General features: G+C 43.3%; 1 protein-coding gene across 1 annotated transcript in view; it reads right to left on the bottom strand.

Annotated features, from left to right (window-relative positions):
• The window catches only part of MINAR1 (membrane integral NOTCH2 associated receptor 1), a 38,572-nt gene extending 37,422 nt beyond the window's left edge, over positions 1–1,150 (bottom strand). The window contains exon 1 of the mRNA XM_059912309.1: positions 1,089–1,150. The gene's annotated coding sequence lies outside the window, so the exon portion shown is untranslated. The remainder of the gene's footprint in view (positions 1–1,088) is intronic.
• Between the last annotated feature and the right edge of the window lie 13,640 nt (positions 1,151–14,790).

The raw sequence follows: 14,790 nt of genomic DNA, 5'->3' as shown, positions 1-14,790 counted from the left end.
CACGGCGGCGAAGGCGCGCGCTCGGGCTCCTCCCGGGCAGCGGACGGCCGGCACCGGCTCGCATGGTGCTCGGGCTCGCAGCGGCCCCGGGACGTGGCCTCAGCCCCCGGGCGGCCCCAGCCGCGGTCTTTGTGTCTCGGCCGGCGCCGCCGCGTCACGGGCTTGCGGGCGGTGAGCGGCGCGGGCCGGGAAGCGGGCGGCAGAGAGCTCGGCTCAGCTTCCTCATCTTCGCCCGCCCGGGGCGCGCTGGCAGGCAGGGCGCACGGGCAGCGACTGCGCGCACCCGGGGGACGGAGGGGGCGGGCCCGGGAGGGGCGCGGCGGACGCGCCGAGAGGCTGCCTGTCTGGAGGCTGCGGCCGGGGAGGGCGAGATGGGGGCCCAGCCAGAGCTCGGGGAAGGCGACGTCCTCTCGGTCCCGTGTCGCGGCTGCAGCTCTGGGGGTGAGCGAGCCGAGGCTGTGCGCTGGAGGGAGCCCGGCGGCCGGAGCCGCCAAAGGGGTTCGCGTCTCCCCGCTCCCCTACGCTGAAGGTGACTGCGGCCCCCAGCGGCCAAGCAGGGGCGAACGGCGTCCTCGCCTCTCCTCTTCCCCGGTGCACTCGGCTCACCCTTCCCCGGCCTCCGACTCCGCAGTCCTTTGCAAGGCCAGGGCAGAGTGGTCAATTCGCTGATTGATTTTCCCTCTTGGCTGCACTGGGCTTAAATGGTACCCAGATTGGAGCGACTGGCAGTCACGTGATCACTCCCTCCCCAAACACGCACAAATACACACACACACACACACACACAAAAGCCCAGTGAAACTAGGGTGGGTTTCCAAAAGTCAAATTGGATACATCCATTAGAACTGGAGGCTTTCCGCGAGTCACCCGGCGCGCTGCAGTGGGGCTGAAACGCAGCAGCCGCCTCTGGGGCCACCATCTATACGGATCCTGTCCCTGCGGCTGGGGAAGCTCCAGTGAACAGCACTTTGGGTCCCCTCGTCAAGAAGAGCGCAAAAAGAGTGTAGTTTCAGACCCGACAGATCCCATTGCAAAAGGAAAGCAAAGGCCCCCACCGAGTCGCGGAACAGAATTGCTGAGGAGCTTACCTCCGCGGGGACAGAGCCCTCTCCCAGGGCCGCAGTCGGTGGCTTTTCCGGGAGCGCAGCCAGGATCCCAGCTCAGATGTTTGCTACCTGTGGTCTGAGCGCCGGCCCCCGGCGGGGGGCGGGGGGACGACTCAGACGTGTTTCAGCCTCCCTTCTCGCGCTGCCTGGTTGTCGCTGGCGACAGCGCTCTAAAAGTGAACCTGCTAATAAATGGATACTTTAAATAATGCCTGATCGCGGTGATAAGTGCTGACTACTTGCTTTTCTCAGAGCTCCTCTCTGCCCGAGTTTTAAAATCCATTTGCCTCTTAGTACCTCTCGTGAGGCAAGTTGAAACCCCTTCTATAGAGAGGGGGAAAGGATCTGAAAGGGTAAGATGGGAGCAAAGTTTGTTTGATTCATTCTACCTTGCCCCGGGGATTTAAAAATCGTAAATAGTACTGCCTGTCTTTTGTTGCAATATTGTTTTTGGCAAAGAGAGGTGTAAGTCCAAGGAATAAAGTGTGTCAAGGTAAGAAGTCTAGTGATAGCTAAAGTGGTCTTGAGCCTCTCAGGATCCTCATTGCTCCTTGAGTTCAGAGGAAAATTATTTGAGACCTAAGCAAATTTATATATATATATAAATAAGTTTTACTTTTTTCTTGTTCTTTCTCCTATTTCTCCACAAAATACCACCATAGAGACTAAGCACTGGGAGGAAAAACCAGAACTTTGTAAAGGTGAGAATGGACAAAAGTCTTCTTTTCTCCTTTAGTTCAGCTGAGGCAGGCTAGAGATTTATTTAAATTTTTTCCAGAAAAACTGTTTGGAAACCAACTTTTTAAACTTAAAACAGCGTAAAATGAACATGCGGAGTATAGATCTCAGACCCTAACATCACTAGATTCTAATCAGAAGGTGGCTAGTTGTATTCATAGTTACAAAGGACTTTCCCTCCTGGCTCCCAACTTCCCTAAGCCTGTCCCAGAAGCCTTGGGAGGTATTCCTCTCACTTTCTGTTTGGCTACCCACTTTGGCATTACTCTCTGGACAGAGGCTGGAATTCTATGAGTCCCTTTACTTTTCTACAGACACAAGGGACATCCTTGTACCCACCCCATCTTGCCCTCCTGGGGAAGAGTGAAGGTCATTTCTCTGCATCACTCACTGTGCCAGAATGATACCAAATCATAGTCACCATTTCTCTGTGGACCCAAAGCATAAAGTTGGAGGAAAATGATACAAATACATAGCACTACACTCCCAGGGTAAGTAAAATTTTGTTGTTGCTGTTGGGGTTTTTTGTTTTGTTTGTTTTTCCTTTTTTGGTCTGGAGAACAGAAGGAGACAGAGGAGGAGATGGAGGACTAAGCACCAGACCACGAACAGAAATGGAATCAACACCTGGAAACCATCCAGCCTCCACTTTTCCCCCATTTCTTATGGAGTCCCTCCCAGATCCCCACATTGCATTTCATAATATCATTGGTAAAGATGTGAAAACCCAACATGGTTTAAGAGAAACAGCCCTGAATTTGGAATCTGAAGATCTGATTATAGACATCCATTAAATGATATAAACTACCTGTGTGAACATGGACAAATTACTTGGCTTGTTTTCTATCCTTTAACACTTGAAATATCAGATTTTACTTAAGTTTAATATATGGGCTGAGAAACATGGTTTCCCTCAGACAGGATCTGAGCTTGATTATGAAACTTTAAGCAATCTATAGGGATCCCTGTGATCCAGTCCCAATAAAGTATCCTTGTCAATGAAATACAGTCCAGCAGCATAAAGAAATGTATCATTAATCAAATCCTTCATCCTAATTTCTCAGGGACTAACATCTTCCTCTGTGTGTCTTCTGTAATTCCTTCTTACCTCAGCTGTTTCAGAGTCTCTTTCTCACCAATATCCCCCAAATTCTCTCTAAATACATAGCATACATCTTTCTGCTTCTCCCCCTTCCTTCCCTTACTCTGTTATGTAGATCTACATATTTTCTCCTCCCTCTAGATGGGGGAAGGGAAAACTGTGGTCAAAATCAGAATTCTCTTTAGTGATAGAGGTAGGGGAGAAGGCTGTGAATAATCACACATTAATACCTTTTGGTCCATCATAATTAGATCTCCTCTGGGTACATTTTAAGTATATTGAAGTGTTAGAAAAGGGCACTGGATGCGGTATCATTAGACAAACATTTTTATCTCCAGCTCACCTGCTGACTTGACACACACAGTTTCTTAACCTTTTCTGAGTTTCTGTTTCACCATCTCCAGAAGTGGAATAGGAACCTTCATAGGGTCATTGGGAAGACCAAATAAGTGCAAAGTTGGAAGTATCATAATAGGCACTCAGCAGATGTTTGTGGCTTTTCAGATGGAAGGAAGGAAGGAAGAAAAGAAGGAAGGGTGGGAGGGAGGGAGGGAGGGAAGGTGGAGGGGAGGGAGGAGGGGGCGGAGGAGCAGGGAGAGGGGAGGAAGGAGAAGGCCTTGCATCTTGGGCGTCTAGGCAAAATCTTGATTGTACCAATGAACAAGAAATTGAAGCACAGGGAAACTGTTCCCTCCTCTGGCCTGAAAGGCTGAGCTGTAATCTACTTCTAGATCCCGAGAGGAGATGTTGCTTTGCTGGCCTGACAAAATGGCAAGCAGCACAATAGAAAACATCATGCCCCTGGCATGGGTGCCCCATGGCTAATGCTTCGCACCTCACTCTCTGATTCTCCTCTGAGCAGCCCAAGAATCCAGTATCTTTACTGCTCCTGTGTATTCCAGGCTTTTCACCTGCCAGTACAGCACTTAGTAGGCCTCACCCTGAACCTGGGTCTTCCTAGATCCCATCCTATTAAACCTCACTTGTCCTGGATCAGATCTGACAACTTAAAAAGATATCTATCGAGCAGAAATAAATCCCAGAGATCATTTCAGACGTTGGTTTCAAACTATAGGAAGACAGTAGTCTCTACTTTACCTCCCAAAGAAAGCCTTTTTGATGTAATATCTGTTCCCAGGGGAATTGCAGCAGTGGCAGGGATTTCAGGTACAGTGACAGGCTTACAAGACAACTTGGAGGTGCGGGGGTGGGGTACAGAGCCGCTCTCCACCCCCAATTACTTCACGGTGAGTTACATGGGTAGAGGCTGTGCCAGCAGCTTGCCATTCATGAAATGAGGCCCAGAAGGAGCTGTAAGCTTCGAAGCCAAGCTGTGAATTAGGAACGGATCTGAAACTGGGACTGAGGTCTTATGAATCCTCCCCCAGTGTTCACAGTGGGCTGCGGCCCAAATGCCCTGAAATGCTCCCGGGGACGGGACGGGGCGGGAGCTGTTCTCAGGCACCTCCATGCTGCCTAGGAACTTCCCTGACTCAGGCTGCAGACCAGGGCCTCTTCAGACCAAGGTGAGTCTCTCAGCACCCATGGTCATTTTCTGAAGTCTGGGCCTTAGGTTGGACATACCCTAGTCGAATATGAACCCTTGAGTTCTACTCTTTTGCTTTGCATGTGGCCTTTTCCAAGCAGAAGCTGTTGTGGTGGGTTGTTTGCCAGGTGCAAAGGACATTTGTTCATTTCTTTGGCTGCCCAGATTCTGAATTCTTTTCTTATTTTGGAGGAAGTTGACACTTCGTGAAACTTCAATACCCCCTCTCCTCCCGAACCCTGGCGGATAGGGCATGTGGCTGAAGCTTGGCCAACCCAACGCTCTTGCCTGGTGCTATGAATCTGATGCCAGTGATGGTGCAAAAGAATCTGGTGACTGGTGACTCTCCTCTGTGCATCCCAGAATCCTTGCAAGCTTCTCACGGAGGAGCTGAGGAAACAGAGGCCCAGAGAGTACAGTGCCTTGCCCAGGTGACACAGCCAGAGAGGAGAGAGGTGGACCCGAGCCCAAGCCACCTGCCTACTTGGTCAGTGCACACCCAGGCAGCTCATGCGTTGTGCACCATGGCCCTGTGTCCCGTGGAGGAGAGGGGGCTGCAGGAAGTGCTCGTTGCCTGGTGAGTTCAGCTCCCTTGTGGCTGGATACTCTGAGCCGGACCTCATCCTGGTCTCCTGTCTGGGATTTCTTCTCCCTCGGGGGCAGTGACCTCTAGGGCACAATGGCCTGAGTTCAGTATTGGGAACAGCAGAGCCCTAAACAAAACTTCGACTGTGATTCAGGCTTCACCCCACCCCCAATTTCCCTCAGTGCATTTCCCAAGCCTGATTTTCTGGCCTTTCCACTCATTCAGTCAACTCCTAGGATCCTTCCAATAAATTCCTTTCTCACCCATGTAGACCAGAGTCAGGACCTGAGGCTGGCAACCCAGAGTCCTGACTGGCAATGAGAGGTTGGCTTTCCACTCTTGGAAATTCTCATACTCTGGAAATCTCAGGGATACACAGAGGAGAGTCCCTGAACACTGTCCTAACTGCTAGGTTTTATCCCCCCAAAGAGTGAGGCTTCTGGGAGTGAGGGAGGAAGGTGGTGGGAAGGGAAAATGAGTTTTGTCCATGGTTTGAGTGGTTTTTTAAAATTATCTATCTATCTATTTATTTATTTATTTTTGGCTGCACCATGTGGCAGGTGGGACCTTACTTCCTCAACCAGGGATGGAACCCAGGCCCCCTGCCGTGGAAATGCAGAGTCTTAACCACTGGACCACCAGGGAAGTCCCTGAGTTTTTTCATTTCATTGTGTGAGATGGGAGAGGAGAGAGACAAGGTGCCCTGGAACAAGGGTGAGTGGGGAAATCAATAACTTTTGGGCATTGCAGTCTGGGGGACACAGTGCCTCCTAATTGCCTACTGATTTGCAGGGTCCGGATGAGATAATAGTCATGCATTGTTACAGAAAAACTATGGTTCCTTCTTTCTGAGACCATAATTACACAAGAATGTTTAGACAATCCATAGATGTTATTGCTTATGTTAGAAGATGAGAATTGAAATATGAATCCCCAAGAGAAATAATTAGGCCTTTCTTCTATTTCTTTTCAACAGCACCCAAGTATCTGACAGCATCCAATGTACTTGGAAAGCAAAAGGAAGAATTTTTGTGAATTCTGATCACTATGTATCCCAGGCAGTGAAACAGTGCCTGAAACATAGTTTGGGGCTCAGTAAATATTTTTCAAATGATTTAGGTGTTCTTAAAAAATTATTTACCATGAATCTCATTAGGTTTTAAGTCCCCAGATCCAAGTAGAAGGACTGGCACACAGTAGGTGCTCAGCCTGTTTGTAGAATCAGCTCTATATTTCCACAGTGTTTTATCTGGGCAGGTCCCAGCCCAAGCTTGATGTTAACCTCACAGTATCCTCGTGATGTCAGGGAGCAGGTGTTTGGTTTATATGTTTGTTGTCTTATCATGACTTGACAGACAGGAGAACAAATCCACAGCACTATGAATGAAATGACTCCACCAAGGTCATCCAGAAAGTAAGAATTCTCTAATGCTGATCTAACATTTTCTCCACTAGACTGAACTTCAAAAAGAAATTGGATTTCAATTCAGTCAACCTAAATAATATTTCCTGACAAAGAGGAGTTCATTGAAGGGAAACTCATTGGAGAAGAGTACTTAAGAAAAATCCATTTATGCTGTACTTGAATTGCTGGCATTTCAGGTGCTATTTTGTGATCAGATAAAGGCTGGCCTCTCTAGCTGAAAATCTGGTAACTAAGCCTCATTCTGAGATCACATTATTTCCCTGGAGTTATCTGGATCCTTGAGATAAACAAAAATATTTTTAGGGTTGACACAAATGGGCATGCCTCCAGGTTTCTACCGAAATAACCATCTCCTTTATCATGTCAGGGATGTCAGGTTACTGGACAACTTGAATCATCCAGAATTATCTACCAGCTAAGCAAAAAGAAAGGCAGCTTTGTTAGCACTGGATCATGGCGGGGTATGCATCTATTTATTATTCCTTGAAAATGCCGAGTGCCACAATGTGCCAGGCCCTCTGTTAGCTGCACCTGAATGCAGAGAGGTCACCAAGAGCTGACAGTCATTTGGAATTTAGTACATGCCAGATATCAGTTCTGAGTCTTACCTTGCTTAATCCTTACAAGAATCCTATAAGATGGGTAATACTATTATCCCCATTTACAGATGGAAAATTGAGGTGCATAGAGGTTTAGTTACTTCCCTAAGGTCACAGACCTGGAGCAGGGATTTGAGCCTAGGTAGTCTGGCTCTAGAACCTATGTTTTGAACCTTTACACTATACTGAGATGAGTGACATATGGCCCTCAAAAGTCTCACTGTCCACTGGGAAAGACAGATGCCAAGAAGTCCTTATAACTCAGGGTGATCAGTGAGTGCAGAATGGCATGGGGACACCAAGAAGGCAAGGCCATCGAGGAGTCATGGGAGTGGTACTTTGTTTATTGTTAAATAAATTGCTTAATTTATTGTTTTAAATAAGTAATACATTTACAACAGACAACAGTCCAAAATTTTACAATATTCTAAAATTACCGATCATTTACCCTGTCTGGAGACAGCTGACTCACCAGTTTCTTACTTGTCCCTCCAAAGACAGACTATGAAAATAAAAGTAAATCAGCATAGTCTTTTATTTTTTTACACAATGATAACATTCTATACACGTTGTCTTATAAATTAATTTTTTTCACCATCAACAAGATATTTGGGGACCAAACATCTATCAAGCTGCCTTCTTTTTTTAAATTAAACTTTCTATTTTGAGATATATGTACATTCATATGTAATTGTCTTATTCTATTTTATAGTTGCATAATATTCCATTGTACAGATGACCATAATCTATTTAATGAGTCTCCATGAATGGATATGTAGGTAATTTCAAAATTTCTACCATTAAAACATTGATGCAATGAATATTCTTGGTCAGATTATTTCACACCTTTGAGAGTAAACATCTGTAGGATAAATCCTCAAAAGTAGAACTGATGAGTCAAAGGGTAGATGTAATTTAACTTATCGATATTAAAAATTTACCCTCCATCTCAATAGATGCAGAAAAAGCTTTTGACAAAATTCAACACCCATTTATGATAAAAACCCTCCAGAAAGTAGGCATAGAGGGAACTTACCTCAAAATAATAAAAGCTATATATGGCAAACCCACAGCCAACATCGTTCTCAATGGTGAAAACTGAAACCATTTCCTCTAAGATCAGGAACAAAACACAGTTGTCCACTGTCACCACTATTATTCATCATAGTTTTGGAAGTTTTAGCCACAGCAATCAGAAAAGAAAAAGAAATACAAGGAATCTAAATCGGCAAAGAAGAAGTAAAGCTGTGACTCTTTGCAGATGACATGATACTATACATAGAGAATCCTAAATATGCTACCAGAAAACTACTAGAGCTAATCAATGAATTTGGTAAAGTAGCAGGATACAAAATTAATGCACAGAAATCTCTTGCATTCCTATACACTAATGATGAAAAATCTGAAAGGGAAATTAAGGAAACACACCCATTTACCATTGCAACAAAAAGAATAAAATACCTAAGAATAAACCTACCTAAGGAGACAAAATACCTGTATGCAGAAAACGATAAGACACTGATGAAAGAAATTAAAGATGATACAAACAGATGGAGAGATATACCATGTTCTTGGATTGGAAGAATCAACATTGTGAAAATGACTATACTACCCAAAACAATCTACGGATTCAATGCAATCCCTGTTAAGCTACCAATGACATTTTTCACAGAACTAGAACAAAAAATTTCACCATTTGTATGGAAACACAAAAGACCCCGAATAGCCAAAGCAGTCTTGAGAAAGAAAAATGGAGCGGGAGGAATCAGGCTCCCTGACTTCAGGCTATACTGCAAAGCTGCAGTAATCAGGAGAGTATGGTACTGGCACAAAAACAGAAAAATAGATCAATGGAACAGGATAGAAAGCCCAGAGATAAAACCACACACATATGGTCACCTTATATTTGATAAAGGAAACAAGAATATACAATGGAGAAAAGACAGCCTCTTCAATAAGTGGTGCTGGGAAAACTGGACAGCTACATGTAAAAGAATGAAATTAGAACACTCCCTAACACCATACACAAAAATAAACTCAAAATGGATTAAAGACCTAAATATATGGCCAGACACTATAAAACTCTTAGAGGAAAACATAGGCAGAACACTCTATGACATATATCACAGCAAGATCCTTTTTACCCACCTCCTAGAGAAATGGAAATAAAAACAAAAATAAACAAATGTGACCTAATGAAACTTAAAAGCTTTTGCACAGCAAAGGAAAACATAAATAAGATGAAAAGACAACCCTCAGAATGGGAGAAAATATTTGCAAATGAAGCAACTGACAAAGGCTTGATCTCCAAAATTTACAAGCAGCTCAATATCAAAAAAATAAACAACCCAATCCAAAAATGGGCGGAAGACCTATACAGACATTTCTCCAAAGAAGATATACAGATTGCCAACAAACACATGAAAGAATGCTCAACATCGTTAATGATTAGACAAATGCAAATCAAAACTACCGTGAGGTACCACCTCACACCAGTCAGAATGGCCATCATCAAAAAATCTACAAACAGTAAATGCTGGTGAAGGGGTGGAGAAAAGGGAACCCTCTTGCACTGTTGGTAGGAATGTAAATTGATATAGCCACTATGGAGAAAAGTATGGAGGTTCCTTAAAAAACTAAAAATAGAACTACCATACCACCCAGCAATCCCACTATTGGGCATATACCCTGAGAAAACCATAATTCAAAAAGAGTCATGTACCACAATGTTCACTGCATCTCTATTTACAATACTCAGGACATGGAAGCAACCTAAGTGTCCATCGACAGATGAATGGATAAAGAAGATGTGGCACATATATACAATGGAATATTACTCAGCCATAAAAGGAAACGGAATTGAGTTATTTGTAGTGAGGTGGATGGACCTAGAGACTGTTATACAGAGTGAAGTAAGTCAGAAAGAGAAAAACAAATACCGTATGCTAACGTATATATATGGAATCTAAAAAAAAAAAAAAAATGGTTCTGAAGAACCTAGGGGCAGGACAGGAATAAAGATGCAGATGTAGAGAATGGACTTGAGGACACAGGGAGGGGGAAGGGTAAGCTGGGATGAAGTGAGAGAGTGGCATGGACATATATACACTACCAAATGTAAAATAGATAGCTAGTGGGAAGCAGCTGCATAGCACAGGGAGATCAGCTCGGTGCTTTGTGACCACCTAGAGGGGTGGGATAGGGAGGGTGGGAGGGAGACGCAAGAGGGAGGAGATATGGGGATATATGTATATGTATAGCTGATTCACTTTGTTATAAAGCAGAAGCTAACACACCATTGTAAAGCAATTATACTCCAATAAAGATGCTAAAAGAAAATAGGAAAAATAAAAATTTACCCTCCATTTAGGTTATACCACTACACACTCCCCACAGAATAGAAAAACTTATCCGCGTGATTTCAATTTTGGGGGCAATTTGACATTTTCTTCATGGCCTGAATAATGGTCAGATTTTCTGAATTTTTGTTTGCTGAGCATAGACTTCAAAATATATCAGTTTATACCTTTTAAATGTGCCACTTAGATTTTCTTTAATTGCTCACTTTTTGCTCCCTTGCTCTGTCATTGACTGAAGTAAGCTTTCTTAGTAATCATATGTTTTTGTCTGTTTCACCGTTCAGTTTCCATAGTTTTTGTTTTTTGAATGTCCCTTCCACGTTATTGGGTACAGAGATATTCCACCTTGTCTGAAATTAAGATGGTAACCTTTGCTCTTTTCACTTGTTTGTCTCTATTTTCTCACTATGCCTTTGTCCAGTCTTTAATTTTCAACTTTTGAAGTCACCTTGTTTTAAGAGAGTTTACAAATGTCACTTCACCCCAAGTTAGAAAATAAGCATATAATGAAAGAAACTCTAATACTAGGAAGCATGACATAAAGTACGACAACTGAATCAAAACTAAAATGTAAGTCATATTAATCTTTGTGAGTATCTTAAACTCACTTATTAGAGGTTGGATTACCATGCAAAATTCAACCATCAACTCTTCCAGGAGACGCTTGGAAACTCTGCTAAAACAAGGTGACTTCAAAGCCATACTGCATCAGAGGGTGATTAGGAAGATCAAATGAGAAAATTGAATTACTGAAACCCTATACAGTAAGTCCCCTATATATGTACCTTCAAGTTGCGAACTTTCAAAGATGCGAACGTGCGTTCCCATGTCCAACCACGTAAATTAGTTCACGTGTCTGGCGTACATTGTCACGTGCGTGCATCCTCTACAAGTGGCTGTGCTTTTGTGTACTTTACTGTACAGTACTGTATAGAGTACGGTAGTACAGTATCTTTATTTCAAGCCCAGGATGTCCAGAAGCAAGCAAATAACCAGTGGTGATGTATTGATAGCTGGTACTACTGTACTTTTCAAGGTACTGTAGCATGATTAAAATGTTTATTTTTTGTGTCTGTTTTTTATGTATTATTTGTGTGAAAAGTATTATAAACCTATTACAGCACAGTACATACTATATAACCGACTGTGTAGTTGGGTACCTAGGCTAACTTTGTTGGGCTTACAAATTGGACTTACGAACAAATTGGACTAACGAACAAATTGGACTTACCTAGGCTAACAAATTGGACTTAAGAATGCACTCTCTGGGGCTTCCCTGGTGGCACAGTGGTTAAGAATCCGCCTGCCAATGCAGGGACACGGGTTCGAGTCCTGGTCTGGGAACATCCCACATGCCGCAGAGCAACTAAGCCTGAGAACCACAACTACTGAGCCTGCAATCTAGAGCCCGCGAGCCACAGCTAGTGAGCCCACGTGCCACAACTACCGCTCTGCAACAAGAGAAGCCCACGCACCGCAACGAAGAGTAGCCCCTGCTCGCCGCAACTAGAGAAAGCCCAGGCGCAGCAACGAAGACCCAACGTGGCCAAAAATAAATAAATAAATAAAAAATTTAAAAGAGAGTTCCTGGTTAGCTTGTGTAATATTTAAGATATTTGTTTTACGGTCTCATCTAGTAGCATTTATTTACCAAGAAGAAATATTTTCTATAACAGCTGACATTTCTTTAGGAGCTCCTTTTAGTTTATCTGCTAATATAACCAGATTTGAAAATATCTGTCATGAAAAATGAATAAAACACATTTTAGTTGGGATAGAGACTCCCTCTTTATTTAAACTTGTTGAGCAAAAAATTTAACTGAATATTTTTACCAAAACTCCTTTCCAGTGACAGAACTGACCTATGCTAGTGAAATGACCTCCCCCCATCAAAACTTTCTGTTTTGAAAGTGCTTTCTTGTCAGCTCCCTGCTTTGATCCACACAGCAAATGGGGTAGCCCAGGTTGTTTGGAGACCACTCTGACCTGAATTTCATCTCTTCTCTCTTTTTTCAGGTACAACGGGTGCCAAGAAGCAATTACGTGCCCGCAGGATAGATGGCTGGGGTAAGGGTGTAGGTAGTCCATTGGAAAGCAACTCGAACGTTCTGTTTAGTTCCATTTCATGCTTACGTGTTCAAAAAGACTTCTTTAAAAACTTTCATTATCTTGCTGTCCTTATGAAAGTGATACCTGGACTTCTGCCTGAATGACAAAATAAGCTTATGTGGAAAGACCCACCTCTTGCTCCGAAAACATACAAATGTTGCATAAAATATAACAACAAAAATTTTTTGAAATATAAAGCCAAGTTCAAAATCAAGAAAGAAAAGCAATACCAAGTGCAGGAAATGAAAAAGACTATGAGAGTTGGAGTGATGTGCTGGAATAAAGCAAATTGTCTGTCAAAGATTCTGGCTTGAATATATCCCTTAGAACAGGGGATGGCAAACTATGACCCAGGGACCAAATTCAGCTCACAGCCTATTTCTGTACAGTTTGGAAGGTAAGAATTTTTTCATGTTTCAATGGTTACAATTTAAATGATTATATTATAAGTACCCTTGATTTTGTTTCTTGGTCCAAAAAGCCTAAAATATTTACTATTTATCCCCTTGCAGAAAACGTCTGCCGACCCAGCCTTACAATACCAATGCCCTCAAGGGCACAGTCTGAGTCAACGGCTCCAGCCCAGCAGGAGTCTGTATGTGAACTCTCTGCGTAGAGAGGGGAAGCCCCCAGAGGGGCTTCTCCACCTCTGAACAGAGGTAGAAAGACTGCCCACAAGTTAGAGGTGTGTGTAATGACAGGCCCTACCTGCGTCATGGAAGAAGGCGGCTCACCCTTGAGAGTCGAGGAATCTAAGCCTGCCTGGACTGTGCATGTGGGGCTGAATTTCTACGCTCACCCCCAGGATGGGTGTAGAAGTTCGGATCAGACTGAGTGGGAGAGGGGTGGAAGGATGTACACACGGGGCATCCTTCCAGGCGTCTCAAGTCTCTGATTCCATTTCTCTGGTGAACATTCCCTGTGTCTTCCTAGGGAGAGACCTGGCTGTCTGTGTCCTGTGCAGAGGAGTGGACAGAGGGTGTGAAGGGTCATCTGGTCTCCAGTCTGAGTCTCCCCCATCTCCCTCTTTCCAGCCCTCTTCCTCTTCTCTTGTGCCTCCGAGCGCCAGCCTCTCCAGCTTTTGTTGGGTACACTGGCTCTCACCTCGGTACCCACCTCAAGAGAGCAGTTTCTTCCCTGGGTTAGATCACTTGCCACTCCCCTATTTCCTTTCTTTTTCCAAAAAAAAAAAAAGTGTTTTTTCAGCTGATTTCCCCTCTCATACTCACACTATTCTTTGGAATCTGTGCCTTTTTTTATTCCCTTACCATCATTTTAGTGGATTTCATAAGAGAGAGGGCGATAACCTCGTATGGTCAATAGACCATCTTTGAGTTCATTGCGAACTGAAAGCCTTAAAATTGTTTTAGAGATTTTCTGAAATGACTCTGTGGTGTAAATATATTGTCTAGACTTTAAACATCGAATATATGGTTGTTTCCTTTTCCACTATAACATATTTAGGAATTTCAGATTAATTAAAGCTATATTTTTAAGCTATCTTTCAAAAATTATTTTTAATCGCACAAGTAATGCATGAATATATTCTCCATTCATAATTGATTCTTTTTTTTCCTACTAGTCTCTTCTTTATTCCTGCTGGAGTATATCCTGTAGCTATTCTTTCAGGAGCATCTGTGGGTGGCAAGTTTACCTGAGTCCTTAGAAAAATGCCTATATTTCATTCTCCCTGCAGAATGATAATCTACTGGATATACCATTCTAGAAGCAAAAGGTTTTCTCTCCCTCTCTCAGCACCTTAAAGATTTTCCTTCATTGTCTTTCATCCAATGTTGCTCAGGTAAATTTGATTCTCATTCATGCAGAAATATTCTATCTTTATTTCCTGGAAGTTTTTAGAATTTTCCTTATTTATCCTTGAAGTTTTGAAATTTCACTACAATTGGTCCAGGTGTTGTCTGTGGGTCTGTTTTCTAATTCATCCAACTCAACAAACAGTAGACGTTTTCAATCTGAAGATGAATGTCTTTCTATAGTTGTAGAAAATTCTTAGCTTTTTTTTTTTTTCCAGATCTTGCATCCCCCGCCCCGTGACCCCCATTCTGTCTATTCTCTTCTTCTAAAACTGTTATTAGAAGGATTTTTTAATCTCTGGATTTATCCTTCATGTCTTTGAATATTTCCTTTATCCTGTCGCTTTCTCCTTTATCTGGGACCTCAGAGAATTCCTCAGTTCAATCTGCAGTTCATTGATTCAT

This window comes from Balaenoptera ricei, chromosome 2, assembly GCF_028023285.1.
Source record: "Balaenoptera ricei isolate mBalRic1 chromosome 2, mBalRic1.hap2, whole genome shotgun sequence".
Taxonomy (NCBI): Eukaryota; Metazoa; Chordata; class Mammalia; order Artiodactyla; family Balaenopteridae; genus Balaenoptera; species Balaenoptera ricei.
The sequence above is the reverse complement of the archived record's forward strand: the minus strand, read 5'-3'. Positions and strand labels throughout refer to the sequence as shown.